At 40.1% G+C, this 13319-nt stretch overlaps 1 protein-coding gene across 1 annotated transcript in view; it reads left to right on the top strand.

Annotated features, from left to right (window-relative positions):
• The window catches only part of LOC111094513 (glyceraldehyde-3-phosphate dehydrogenase-like), a 41332-nt gene that overhangs the window by 14996 nt on the left and 13017 nt on the right, over positions 1-13319 (top strand). The window contains 1 exon segment of the mRNA XM_038586276.1: positions 1525-1693. The gene's annotated coding sequence lies outside the window, so the exon portion shown is untranslated.

Below are 13319 nucleotides of genomic sequence, written 5' to 3'. Positions count from 1 at the left end.
GAGGCATGTGGAGAATAAGTGACTTGCTCAAAGTTTTATGGTGCTAATAACAGGCAGGAGGGAAAGAGATTGAGAGCATTCAATTTTTGGTTGGATAGGAATGCAGGAGAGTAAGGGACCTTCGATAACTTGAAGGATTTGGACTCAGGTAACGGAGTAGATCATATGGAAAGTGCAAGTTTGGAGGAAGAGGTGCATTTTTTTGAAAAAAAAAAAAACTTTTGAAGAGGAAATACATAATATGTAGCTGAATATATTTCTCTAGAATTCAGGAGAAAAGTGCTGAGTAAAAATAAAGATTTGAGAGTCATCAGCACGTAGGGAGCAGGGCAGTGGTTCTCAATGTCAGCACTATTGACATTTGGGGCCAGATAAGTCTTTGTTGTGGGGCCCACTATGTCTATAGGAGGACATTCAGCAGCATCTTTGGCCTCTACCCAGTTCAGCATTTGTTTTTTTTGTTTGTTTGTTTGTTTTTTAAGATTTTATTTATTTATTCATAGACAGAGAGAGAGAGAGAGAGAGGCAGAGACACAGGCAGAGGGAGAAGCATGCTCCATGCAGGGAGCCCGATGTGGGACTCGATCCTGGGTCCCCAGGATCACACCCCAGGCTGTAGGCGGCGCCAAACCGCTGCACCACCGGGGCTGCCCTCAGTTCAGCATTTGGTTTGTAACAACCAAAGAAATGTCTCCAGACATTGGCAAATGTCCCCAACGGGCCAAAATCACTTCAGTTGAGAACCACCGGTGTAGAAGGAGCCATGGATATGGATATAATTATCTAGAAGAAATAAGAAATGTATAGGATTAGGATGTCTGGATGGCTCAGGCAGTTAAGTGTCTGACTCTTGATCTCAGCTCAGGTCTTAATCTCAGAGTTATGAGTTCAAGCCCACATCGGGCTCCATGCTGGGCGTGGAGCCTACTTTTAAAGAAAACAAAGTACAGGATCGTGTTTCTCAATTTAAAAAAAATTTTTTTAAGTAATCTCTACACTTAAGGTGGGGCTTGAACTCATAATCCCAAGGTCCCACTGCCCCTCTCAATTCTTTAAAGTCCAATCTCCACCCTTTTACACATAAACATAACATTTTTCCATCTTTTTAAAATTTTGTCCTAAACTTCAAATTGGTTTGTCAAATTTATAAATATGAACATGTATTTTAATGCTAAATAAGCTTTTCAAATTACACCCCCACCCCGCTCATCCCTTCCTATGATGATACACGCCCTGGGGAAGCATTCGTTGAGGTCAGAGAGCTGAACAAACACCAATATTTAACGGGTGGGGAGAGATAGACGAGCAGTAACATGAGTCCTCAGAGGGGCAGCCGGAGGGGAGCCCTAAGTCGTGATGAAAGAGGTGATGAACAACATCAAGGTATTGTGGCCCTGAAAAATGCAACAATACATCACAAAGGACTATATCCTGTTCCTGGGGTTCATAAGTCACTTCTCAGACAAGTGGGTGGATTCTGAATACTCCCTGTGCTTAGAGTGGAAGGAGACTTTCCTGTGACAGGACCCAAGGCGACATCTAGGGCAACTCAGCCGGAGGAACCTTTGAGCTTCAGAAAGAAAAGGGGTTTCCCCTGCAAGGGAAGAGGGAAGGAAGGCGGCCTTCCTGAAGCCTCCGGAGCCAGGGGAGATGACCTGCAGTCCTCATCTCAAGGAAAAGGCTGGAAAACAAGGTCTGGGCTAACCTGAGGTTCCCACCTATTCTGGAACGAGATGGTTGTTGGGTGGCATGCTTTAGAAACTGGACTCTACCATTCTTATTTTACTCATTTCTATTTCTCTCTCTCTCTCTCTCTCTCTCTCTTTTAAAGATTTTATTTATTTATTTGACAGAAAGAGAGAGAAAAAGTGAGCACAAGTAGGGAGAAGGGCAAAGGGAGAAGGAGAAGCAGGCTCCTCGGGGAGCAGGGAGCCCCACGTGGGGCTTGATCCCAGGACCCCGGGATCATGACCTGAGATGAAGGCAGCCGCTTGGCCCACTGAGCCACCCAGGCATCCCCTCACTCATTTCTATTTCTTAAAAAATTGTCTTTTTAAACCTTCTAGACAATTGTGAGTTGGCCAAGAGAAAGATTTAGATGTCTTGATCTCTAGGGTAGCCTCTGGAGCCGTTAAAGCTATTGGTGGCTGGCTGGCTCTCTAAGATTTTTTTTTTTAATTTATTTTTTAGAGATTTTATTTATTTATTCATGAGAGACAGAGAGAGAGAGAGAGAGAGAGAGAGAGAGAGAGGCAGAGACCCAGGCAGGGGGAGAAGCAGGCTCCATGCAGGGAGCCCGACGTGGGACTCGATCCCAGGACCCCGGGGTCACACCCTGGGCCGAAGGCAGGCTCCAAACTGCTGAGCCACCCAGGGATCCCTGGCTCTCCAAGATTTTTAAAAAGAAAGGTCTATTGGTATTTTAATGACTTTCTCTTTGGTTTTCAGGTGTTTGGACGGATGTGTTCAGGTGGTGTGTGTGTGGGTGCTTAGTTTGCCTGTGGTTCTCTCAACTTCTTGGATCTCTGGTTTGATCCATTATCTCTTCCAATGTTTCCTCTGCCCATTCTCTCTCTCTCTTCTTTGGAATTTTAATTACACACGTATTAGAGCATTTTATATTTCACATTTCTTAGATGTTTTGTTCTATTTTCTTTTTCTCACTTTCTTTTCCCTTTGAATTTCAGTTTGGTTAATGCCTATGTACACATCCTCAAGACACTGATTCTCTCTCAGCTGTTTGGGGTCTACTGAGGAGCCTGTAGATCCTTCCTCTCTCTTGCCACGTTCAGTTTTCTTACATTTCCATTTCACTCTTCTGAGAGTTTCTATCTCTCCGCTGAAATTCTTTATCTGTTCATGCAAGTTGCTCATGTTTTCCACCAGAGCCTTTAACATATTACCTATAGTTATTTTAAATTCTTTGTTTGATAGTACGACATCTGGATCATCTCTGAGAGAATTTCTCTTGCTTGCATTGTCTTTTGACAGGGCTGTCTTTATCTTGCTTTTTTGTATAGTTTCATAATGTTTTTAAAAAAGCTTTTATTTATTTAAGAAATCTCTACTCCCAGTGTGAGGCTCGAACTTACAACCCCTTAGATCAAGAGTTGTATGGTCTGGTGACTGAGCCAGCCAGGTACCCATACAGTTCCATAATTTTTTAAAAAAGATTTTATTTATTTATTCATGAGAGACACAGAAAGAGAGAGAGACACAGGCAGAGGGAGAAGCAGGCTCCCCATGGGGAGCCTGATGCAGGGCTTGATCCCAGGACCCCAGGATCACAACCTGAGCCAAAGGCAGATGCTCCACCACTGAGCCACCCAGGTGCCCCTTAAAAAAATTTTTTTTTGAGATTTTATTTATTCATGAGACACACACCCTGTTCTTTTCTAGAGCACCAAGTAAAGGTCCACAGAGAAGACCGTTCAAATGGGTGTGAACTCCGCTTGCAGCAGCAGCTCTCAGTTCTTGACCATGCCTGGCTTTTAGCAATTTAAGATTTTAGTTGAATTTTTCTACCCATTCTTCTGGCAGCCCCATATTCCTCCCATGCTCTGTTTATAGGAGGGGCCAGCACTCATGCCCTAGTGCTCCTCGAAAGTACCTCCTTCTTTAGATTTCAGCACTGTACCTCAGTACTCTGATATTATCATCTGGCTTTTTTTTTGTGTGTGTGTGTGTGTGGTTTTCATTAAGGTAATTTAATGCAGTTGGTTTTCCAAGCTGTTCTTAAACAGCGTGGAACCACTGAAGCAAAATCACCAAGTCCAAAAATCCAAGTGAAAAATGACCAAGATAGCCAGGCATGATGAATTTAGGCACAGGAATTAGGGAGAAAATGTTTCTCACATGACTTGATCATCTAAAAACCTACAAGTGAAATGTTTTTTAAAAATTGAAATATATATATGTGTTTTTAAAAAATATGTGTGACATACATTGTACAAAGTGAAGATATACAACATGTTAATTCACACATTTATATACTTTAATATGATTGCCATTGTAGTCATGACTATCACCTCTATCACAGTAATTATCTTTTCTTCAGTAGTTGGAATAATTAAGTCTCTTTTTAAGTTCGATGATTATAATACAATGTTTATTGTATTAATTGTATTAATTGTAATTATACAATGTTATACAATAACATAGTATAATACAATTTTTTTTTTTAGATTTTATTTATTCATGAGGGACACAGAGAGAGGCAGAGACACAGGCAGAGGGAGAAGCAGGCTCCCTGCGGGGATCCCAACGTGGAACTCAATCCCAGGACCCCGGGATCATGACCTGAACCGAAGGCAGATGCTCAACCACTGAGCCACCCAGGTGCCTCTATAATACAATATTTCTATTTATATTTACTATACTGTGCATTAGATCTCTAGGACTTTTTTTTCTATTCATTGTAAGTTTATATCCTTAAATAAAATCTGTCCCAACCCCTGTCTCCTGATAACCACCATTTTACTGTATGTTTTTATATGTTTGGCTTTTTAAAATTCCACATATAAATGACATCATATACTACTTGTCTTCCTCTGTTTGGGGTCTACTCTGTTTCTCTCTCTCTCAGCATAATGTGCTCAAGGTCCATCCATGTTGTCACAAATGGCAGGATGTCCTCCTTTCTCATGATTGAAAATTATTGGATTGTGTGTGTGTGTAGCACGTCTGTATCAACTCATCCACTGACAGGCACTTATTTTGTTTCCGTGTCTTGACTATCGTGAATAATGCTGCAGTAAACATGGAGGTGCATATGTCCTCAAAACTCCTTTTTCGGGATCCCTGGGTGGCGCAGTGGTTTACCGCCTGCCTTTGGCCCAGGGCGCGATCTTGGAGACCCGGGATCCAATCCCACGTCAGGCTCCCGGTGCATGGAACCTGCTTCTCCCTCTGCCTGTGTCTCTGCCTCTCTCTCTCTCTCTCTCTGTGTGTGACTATCATAAATAAATAAAAATTAAAAAAAAACTCTTTTTTCATTTCCTTTGGGTATTTAGCCAGAAATGGAATTGCTCAATCATATGGTAGCTCTATTTTTTATTTTTTGAGGAACTTCCGTATTGTTTTCCATGGTGCTTGAACCAATTTACATTCCCACCAACAGTGTGTTAAGTGTTCCCTTTTCTTCACAGTACTTGTCTCTTGTTTTCTTGATGAAAGTTATTCTAACAGGTATGATGTGATATCTCATTGTGGTTTTGATTTGTATTTCCCTGATGATGAGAGATGGCAAGCATGTTTTCAGGTCCCTGTTGGCCATTTGGATATCTTCTTTGGAAAAATGTCTATTTAGTTCTCTTGCCCATTTTCAAATCAGGTTGTTTGGTTCTTTTGTTTTGTTTTTGCCATTGAGTTGTATGACTTATTTATGTATTTTGGGTATTAACCCCTTATCTGATACCCGGTTTGCAAAATTCTTTTCCCATTCTGTGAGTTGTCTTTTATTTTGTTCATTGTTTCTTCTTCTGTGCAAAAGTTTTTATGTTTGATATAGTCCCCCATCTGTTGATTTTTGCTTTTGTTGTTTGGGCCTTTGGTGTCATATCCAAAAATCACTACCAAGACGAATGTCGAGGAGCTTTTAAGTTTTCTTCTAGGAGTTTTATAATATCAGTATCAGTTTTATAGTGTCAGGTGTTTAAACCTTTGATCCATTTTGAATTAATTTTTGGGGGTGGTGCGAGATAGGGGTCCAATTTCATCACTCTGCATCTGTTTATCCAGTTTTCCCAGCACCATTTGTTGAAGACACTATCCTTTCTCCATTGGGTGCTTTGATCATCTTCTCAAATATTATTTGATCATACAAACAAGGGTTTAATTCTGGACTCTCTTGGCCTATGTGTCTATTTTTGTGCCAGTAACATACTGTTTTTATAACTGTAGCTTTGTAGTATAGTTTGAAATCAGGAGGTGTGATACTTTCAGTTTTGTTCTTTTTCCTCAAGATTGCTTGGGCTGTTTGGAGACTTCATGGTTCTATTTAAACTTTAGAATTTTTTTTTTTTTTTTATTCCTGTGAAGAATGTCATTGGTATTTTGATGGGTACGTCGCTGAATCTGTAGATGGCTTTGGGTAGTATGGACTTTTTTTTTTTTTAAGATTTTATTTATTTGGGTGGGTGGTGGCTCAGCAGTTTAGCGCTGCCTTCAGCCCAGAGCGTGATCTTGGAGACCCGGGATCGAGTCCCATGTCAGGTTCCCTGCATGGAGTCTGCTTCTCCTGCCTGTGTCTCTGCCTCTTTCTCTCTCTCTCTCTCTCTCTTTCTCTGTCTCTCATGAATAAATAAATAAAATCTTTTTTAAAAAAGATTGACACAGAGAGAGAAAGAGAGAGAGAGAGAGAGAGAGAGAGAGAGCGTGCACAAGCAGGAGGAGCAGCAGGCAGAGAAGAGGGAGAAGCAGGCTCTCCAAGGAACAGGAAGCCTGATGTGGGACTCAATCCCAGGACCCTGGGACTGTGACCCAAGCCAAAGGCAGATGCTTAACTGACTGAGCCACCCAGGCACCACTCGTATGGACTTTTTAACAATATTAATTCTCCTGATCCATGAATATGAGATGTCTTTCCATGTTTATGTCTTATTTCTTTCTTTCAAGAAAATTTTATAGTTTTAGTTGAACTATCTTTCACTTCCTTTGTTAAATTTATTTCTATGTATTTTGTTGTTTTTGATGGTAATACGAATAGGATATTTTTAAATTTTATTTTTCAGATGTCTCATCATTGGTGTATAGAAAGGCAACTAATTTCTACATGTTGATTTTGTATTCTGCAACTTTACAGAAATAATTGATTAGTTCAAATAATTTTATGGTTGAGTCTTTGGCATTTTCTATATGCAAAACATCATCTGCAAATAGCAACAGCTTTAATTCTTCCTTCCTGGTGCCTTTTATTTCTTTGTCCATGCTGTAGCTAGGACTTCCAGTACTATATCAAATAGGATTGGAAAGAGTAGGCATTTTTGTCTTGCTCTTCATCTTAGAGAAAGCTTTTAATTTTTCTTCATTGAGTAGAACGTTGGCTATGGGTTTGTCATATATGGTCTTTATTATGTTGAGGTATGTTTCCTCTATATTCAATTTTATCATATTTCCTCTATATTCAATTTTTTATCATGAAAGAATGTTATTTTTTGTGAAATGCTTAATTTTTTTTGCACCTATGAGGTGATCATGTGATTTTTATCTTGCATTTTATTAATGCAATTTATTATATTGATTTATATGTGTTGGACCATGCTTGCATCCCAGGGATAAATTCCACTTGGTCATGATGTTTAATTCTTTTTATGTGTTCTTAAATCTGGTATGCTAATAGTTTGTTGAGAGTTTTTGTATTTATGTTCATCAGGGATATTGGTCTATAGTTTTCTTGTGGTGTTCCTCTCTGGCTTGGGTATAGGGTAATGCTGGCCTTGTAGAATGGGATTAGAAGTGTCTCCTCCTCTTCAACTTTTTGAAAGAGTTTGAGAAGAATTGGTGTTAATTTTTCTTTGAATGTTTAGTAGAAGTCTCCAGTGAAATTGTCTGGCCCTTGGGTTTTCTGTGTTGGGAAGTTTTTAATTACTGATTCATTTTCTTCACTTGTTATTGATCTGTTCAGATTTACTAGTTTTTTCTTTTTTTAAGATTTTATTTATTTATTTATTCATGAGAGACACACAGAGAGAGAGAAACAGAGACACAGGCAGAGGGAGAAGCAGGCTCCATGCAGGGAGCCTGATGTGGAACTTGATCCCGGGTCTCCAGGATCATGCCCTGGGCTGAAGGTGGCACTAAACCACTGAGCCACCCGGGCTGCCCTTACTAGTTCTTTCTAATTTTTAGTCTTGGTAGGTTGTATATTTCTAGAAATATATCAATTTCTTCTAAGTTATCTAATTTGTTGGCATAAAATTGTTCATAACAGCCTCTTATGGTCTTTGTGTATCTGCAGTATCAGTTGTAATGTCTCTTTTTTATTTCTAATTTTATTTATTTGAGTCTTCTCTCTCTTTTTTCTTAGTCTAAATAAAGGTTTGTTAATTTTGTTTATCTTTTTTAAAAACCAGCTCTTAGTTTCATTGATCCTTTCCATTTTTTTTTTTAGTCTCTATTTCATTTATATCCACTCTGATCTTTATTATTTCCTTCCTTCTGCTAACTTTGGCCTTAATTTGTACTTTTTATAGTTCCCCTTCAGGTGTAAAGTGAGTTATTTATTTGAGACCTTTCTAATTTTTTTAAAATTTTTATTTATTTATGATAGTCACACAGAGAGAGAGAGAGAGGCAGAGACACAGGCAGAGGGAGAAGCAGGCTCCATGCACCGGGAGCCCGACATGGGATTTGATCCCCAGTCTCCAGGTTCGCGCCCTGGGCCAAAGGCAGGCGCCAAACCGCTGCGCCACCCAGGGATCCCCCCTTTCTCATTTTTTAACATATGCATTTATTGCTATGAACTTTCCTCTCAAAACTGCTTTTGCCACATTTCATACGTTTTGATATGGTGTATTTACATTTTCACTTGTTTCAGGATAACTTTTTATTTCTTTTTTGACTTCTTCTTTGACCCATTGGTTGTTTAGAAGTATGCTGTTTAGTTTCTAAGTATTTATAACTTCCCTTTTTTTTTTCAGTTGTTGATTCTAGTTTCATTCCATTGTGGTCAGAAAAGATAGTTGATATGATTTCCGTCCTCTTAAATTTGCTAAGATTGTTTTGTGTCCTATCATATGATCTGTGCTGGAGAATGTTTCATGTGCACTGAAGAAGGATGTGTATTCTACTACTGAATGGAAAATTCTATATATACTTGTTAAGTTTATTTGTTCTAGAGTATTGTTCAATTCCAAGTTTTAATTGTTGATTTTCTGTCTGGATTACCTATCCATTGCCAACAGGGGGATATTGAGGTCCCCTACTATTATTGTATTATTGTCTATTTCTCTCTTTAGTTCTATCAGTATTCACTTAATATATTTTGGTGCGCTGATGTTGAGTACATGTATATTTATGATAATTATATATTCTTGTATTGACCCTTTCATCCTTGTATAATGTACTTTTTTGTCTCTTGTTCCTGTTTTCAGCTTGAAGTCTATTTTGTCTGCTATAAGAATGGCTATTCTCACTTTCTATAGGTTTCCACTTGTATAGAATATCCTCTCCCATTTCTTCATTTTGAGCCTGTATGTGTCTTTAGAGCTGAAATGAGGCTCCTGTAGGCAGCGTATAGCTGGGTCTTTTCTTTTTTTAAGATTTTATTTTTTTAAGTAATCTCTACACCCACCATGGGGCTCAAGCTCACAACCCCAAGATCAAAAGTAACATGCTCTACTGACTGAGCCAGCCAGGTATCCCAGGTCTTGTTTTTAAAAATCTATCTAGCCACTCTGTACCTTTTGATTGGTGAATTCAATCTATTTGTATTTAGAATAATTACTTACATGTAAAGACTTACTATTGGCATCTATCCTGGCTGTTTTGTATCTCCCTTGTTGATTCTTCTTATTGCTGTGTAGAAATGGTGTGTTTTAGAAATCTTCATCCAGGGGCACCTGGGTGGCTCAGTCAGTTGGGCATCTGACTCTTGATTTTGGCTCAGGTCATGATCTTAGGGTCATGAGATTGAGCCCCATGCTGGGCTCTGTGCTTGACACAGAGTCTGCTTGAGATTCTCTCTCTCCTTCTCCTTTTGCCCCTCCCCCATCCCTCTGATACTTATCTTTCTCTCTAAAATATAAACAAACAAACAAACAAACAAATAAATAAATATTAGAAGTCCTCATGCAGGGCAGCCCGGGTGGCTCAGCAGTTTAGCGCCACCTGCAGCCCAGGGCATGATCCTGGAGACCTGGGATCGAGTCCCACATCGGGCTCCTTGCATGGAGCCTGCTTCTCCCTCTGCCTGTGTCTCTGCCTCTCTCTCTCTGTGTCTCTCATGAATAAATAAATAAATAAAATCTTAAAAAAAAAAAAGAAGTCCTCATGCAAAGTGTCTAAGAGTTAGTTATTCCCCAATCACGACTGGGGAGTTATGCAAGCAGGAGCCATGCTATGGTAAGAGGCTTTCCTATATGTTCTTCTCATCACTATATGTTCAGTTTGTAATCTCTCCTGTGCTAAGCTCTCACCACTGCATGATCTTGGTATTTCTTTTGCCCGAGGCTATGTTGTTTTTAATATAAACATAATGTCAAATTTATAAAACAACACTCTAACCATAAATGGTCTAACCCTGCCTTAGCTACCATGTTCTTCAGTGTTTTCTCACCTTTATGTTATTATTGCTTGATACTTAGACCTACTTTGCAGCTAATCTGTAGATGTGTCCAAAGTCGAAACCCTTTTGATGGGGTACTTTGGCTCTACAATCAGTAATCATTTTTTTCTCACACTCCTACTTTCCCTTAGTTTTTTATTCAGTCATAAACTCAAAGTTCTTTTGTATTCTGCTCTAATACAGGTGAAGGATAGGATGTATTTGTGCTATTTTTATATCTGTCTCCTGCATGCATCATCTCTTTCCCCATTATACTGAAAATTCCTCAGGTCAGAGACTTGTCTCTTCTTATTTCTTCCTCTTATCCTCCCACCCCCACTCCACCTCTTTTATGAGCATAGCGTCAGCACAGGGTTTGAGTACTGGGTATTGACTGAGTCACTCAGTTTCTAGTTAACCCCTTCCCCTTGGGCAACTTATCCCTTGCTCAGCATTCAGTGTTATTGCTAGCCTCAGTATCATTTCCTCCAGTGGTTCCAGAAGACTGGCTTCACTTCCTCAATTCTGCCAAGGCACAAGTTCACGCTAGGCTGCACACCTGTTCTGCACCTTTGCAGGAGCAAAGTCTTCTTCTGGGGCTTCTACTGAGGCTGGGGGCCACAGGAAAGAACAGATGTGGGGCACCTGGGCAGCTCAGTTGGTTGGGCATCTGCCTTTGACTCAGGTCATGATCTTGGGATCTTGGGATCAAGCCCCATGTCAGGCTCCCTACTCACCAGGGAGCCTGCTTCTCCCTCTGCCGCTCCCCTTCTGTGATCTCTCTCAAATAAATAAATAAAAATCTTAAAAAAAAAAAAAAAAGGAAATTACAGATGCTGAGCAGGGGACTAGCACTATCTTATTCAAAATGACTTCTCCCAGTTTCTAGACTGATAAACCAGAGCTGACCAGAGGTACTTTTCCTTAAGTGTCCTCAATGAAAAACAACATACCTTTTATATTGCAACTTCCTTCAACCTCTATGGTCTGAGGAGATCTTCGTTTACATTCCTGTCCTCTTAGGATTTGTCTTTTCCTAGCAATCCTCCAACCAATCCACCAAAAGAATGAATTGTGGGACCTTGGTGTTGATAAGATTTGTTCCAAACTGAGTCTAAACCCATCACACTTCCATCTGTTTCTGAGTCTGCATCCTCCAGTACTTCTACTCTAGAGACCTCATTAAGGAGCTTCTCTGGCTCCAGACTTTTCTGCTTTCTGTCCCGGTGATGGCATACATTTTCTCTCAGGAGAGAGAGCACAGCCCCTGTTTAGCTCTTATAGCAAGCTATATCTTAGTTCCCAACCTTCTGTTTGTTGCCCCAGAAGGCAGCGTGCTTGGGTGTGATCTAGGATCGTAACTCTCTCTTATTCCCAACAGGTAATGAAAGTTGGTCACCCTCAGGCAGGGAATCAACATTAGAGAAAGTTGAGTCTGGAGCCAGTACTGGGTAAAATTGGAAATGAGTGTAAGGGAGCAAAGTTTGCATCCTAAAATGTGCCTCTTTGGCATATGGATTATTGTAAGCAATTACTTTTAAGAAACAGAAGGCTCAAGAAGAAGCTTTGACCTTACACTAACTGCCTAAAGGAATGTAGAAAGAGGACCTTCTCCAGGAAGGGAGCTGTCACCGAGGTTGTGTGCAGTATACTACGAGCTAGATGTGGGAGACAGGGAGACAAGTCTGTTTGCTAAATTTTCTTCCATGTCCCGTTTTTTCTGTATGGTCCAACAGACACTTGTTTCCCCAACATTTATTCTTTTTCATTTTCCTGTGAATTGGGTTCCTTCCCTTTGAAGTCCCAGGCCCCTACCCCCTTCTCCTTATAGCTCTGGATGGCTTATGGCCTCAATGCCTGACTGCCTGAGGGCTTCCTATTCTGATGGAGCCCCTGTATGAATGTGAACATGTTGATTTTCTCCCATTAAGCTGTCTCATGTCAATTTAATTATTAGACCAACCAAAAGAATATTAGAGGGCAGAGGACTATTTTTCCTTCTCCAACAGTTGGTGTAGTTGTCAGGATAAACTTTGATTGGAGATTGTTCAGCCCAGGACTGCTGCAACTGAGAGATCCTGGGACTTCTGATAAAATCTGAGCAGGTGTGGGCACCTGGGTGGCTCAGCGGTTGAGCATCTGCCTTTGGATCAGGGTATGATCGCTGGGGTACTTGGATTCAAGTCCCACATCGGGCTCCCTGCATGGAGCCTGCTTCTCCCTCTGCCTGTGTCTCTGCCTTTCTCTGTGTGTCTCTCATGAATAAATAAATAAAATCTTTAAAAACCACAAAAAACAAAAAACACCCAAGCAGGTGAGACTTCTTACTAAGTCAGTCTTCTGCAAACCTGCTTGCAGGATCTAATGGAGGTGATGATAGTAAGTGTACATCTTTAAAATCTAAAATTTAGATTAACAGGAGAAAACAGTTGTGAAACTATCTCCTTGGGCATTGTAACTTTGGTAAAAATTTGTTGTAAGTACTTTTGTTTTCTATTGATCCTTTTTTCCTCTCAGGGATGGTCATTGTTTTCTTTTGCTTACTTTATGATTATTGAGAATATTCTCTGGTCTCCATCAGCTGGAGTGTGCATATGCATCCAGCAGATAGCTGAATAGGCTGTGGACCCAAGCTTAGGGAATCAAAAAAAAAAAAAAAAAAAAAAAGAGGCAGAGGGGTGGTGAACTTTCGGCTTGGTAAGTCACCCTATTCTGTTCAAAGGAGGGAAAACACATGATTTCCTGTGTTTTGAAACAGCTGTTTAAAATAGGGCCCTTCATAGTACCTCCTGTGCTTTCTTAGGCTATCTCTGGAATGAACTTTCTGGATCTTGTGAAGACTGCATTTTTTACACTCTGTTGTGGAATAACTCTCCCATCTTTGGTTAAGCCATAAAGGGGCTTATTGGTTTAAGTCTTCTGATATTAATATAAAATCCTACTCACCAGTGACCAGATGATGGATCCTTTAAATTGGTTATATTTGAAATAAAATTTTTTTGGAGAGCCGTCATTCTAAACAACTGTCTTATTGGTTTAACAGTTAGCCTTAGGG

This window comes from Canis lupus, chromosome 38 (genome assembly GCF_011100685.1).
Source record: "Canis lupus familiaris isolate Mischka breed German Shepherd chromosome 38, alternate assembly UU_Cfam_GSD_1.0, whole genome shotgun sequence".
In the NCBI taxonomy this organism is placed as follows: domain Eukaryota; kingdom Metazoa; phylum Chordata; class Mammalia; order Carnivora; family Canidae; genus Canis; species Canis lupus.
The sequence above is the reverse complement of the archived record's forward strand: the minus strand, read 5'-3'. Positions and strand labels throughout refer to the sequence as shown.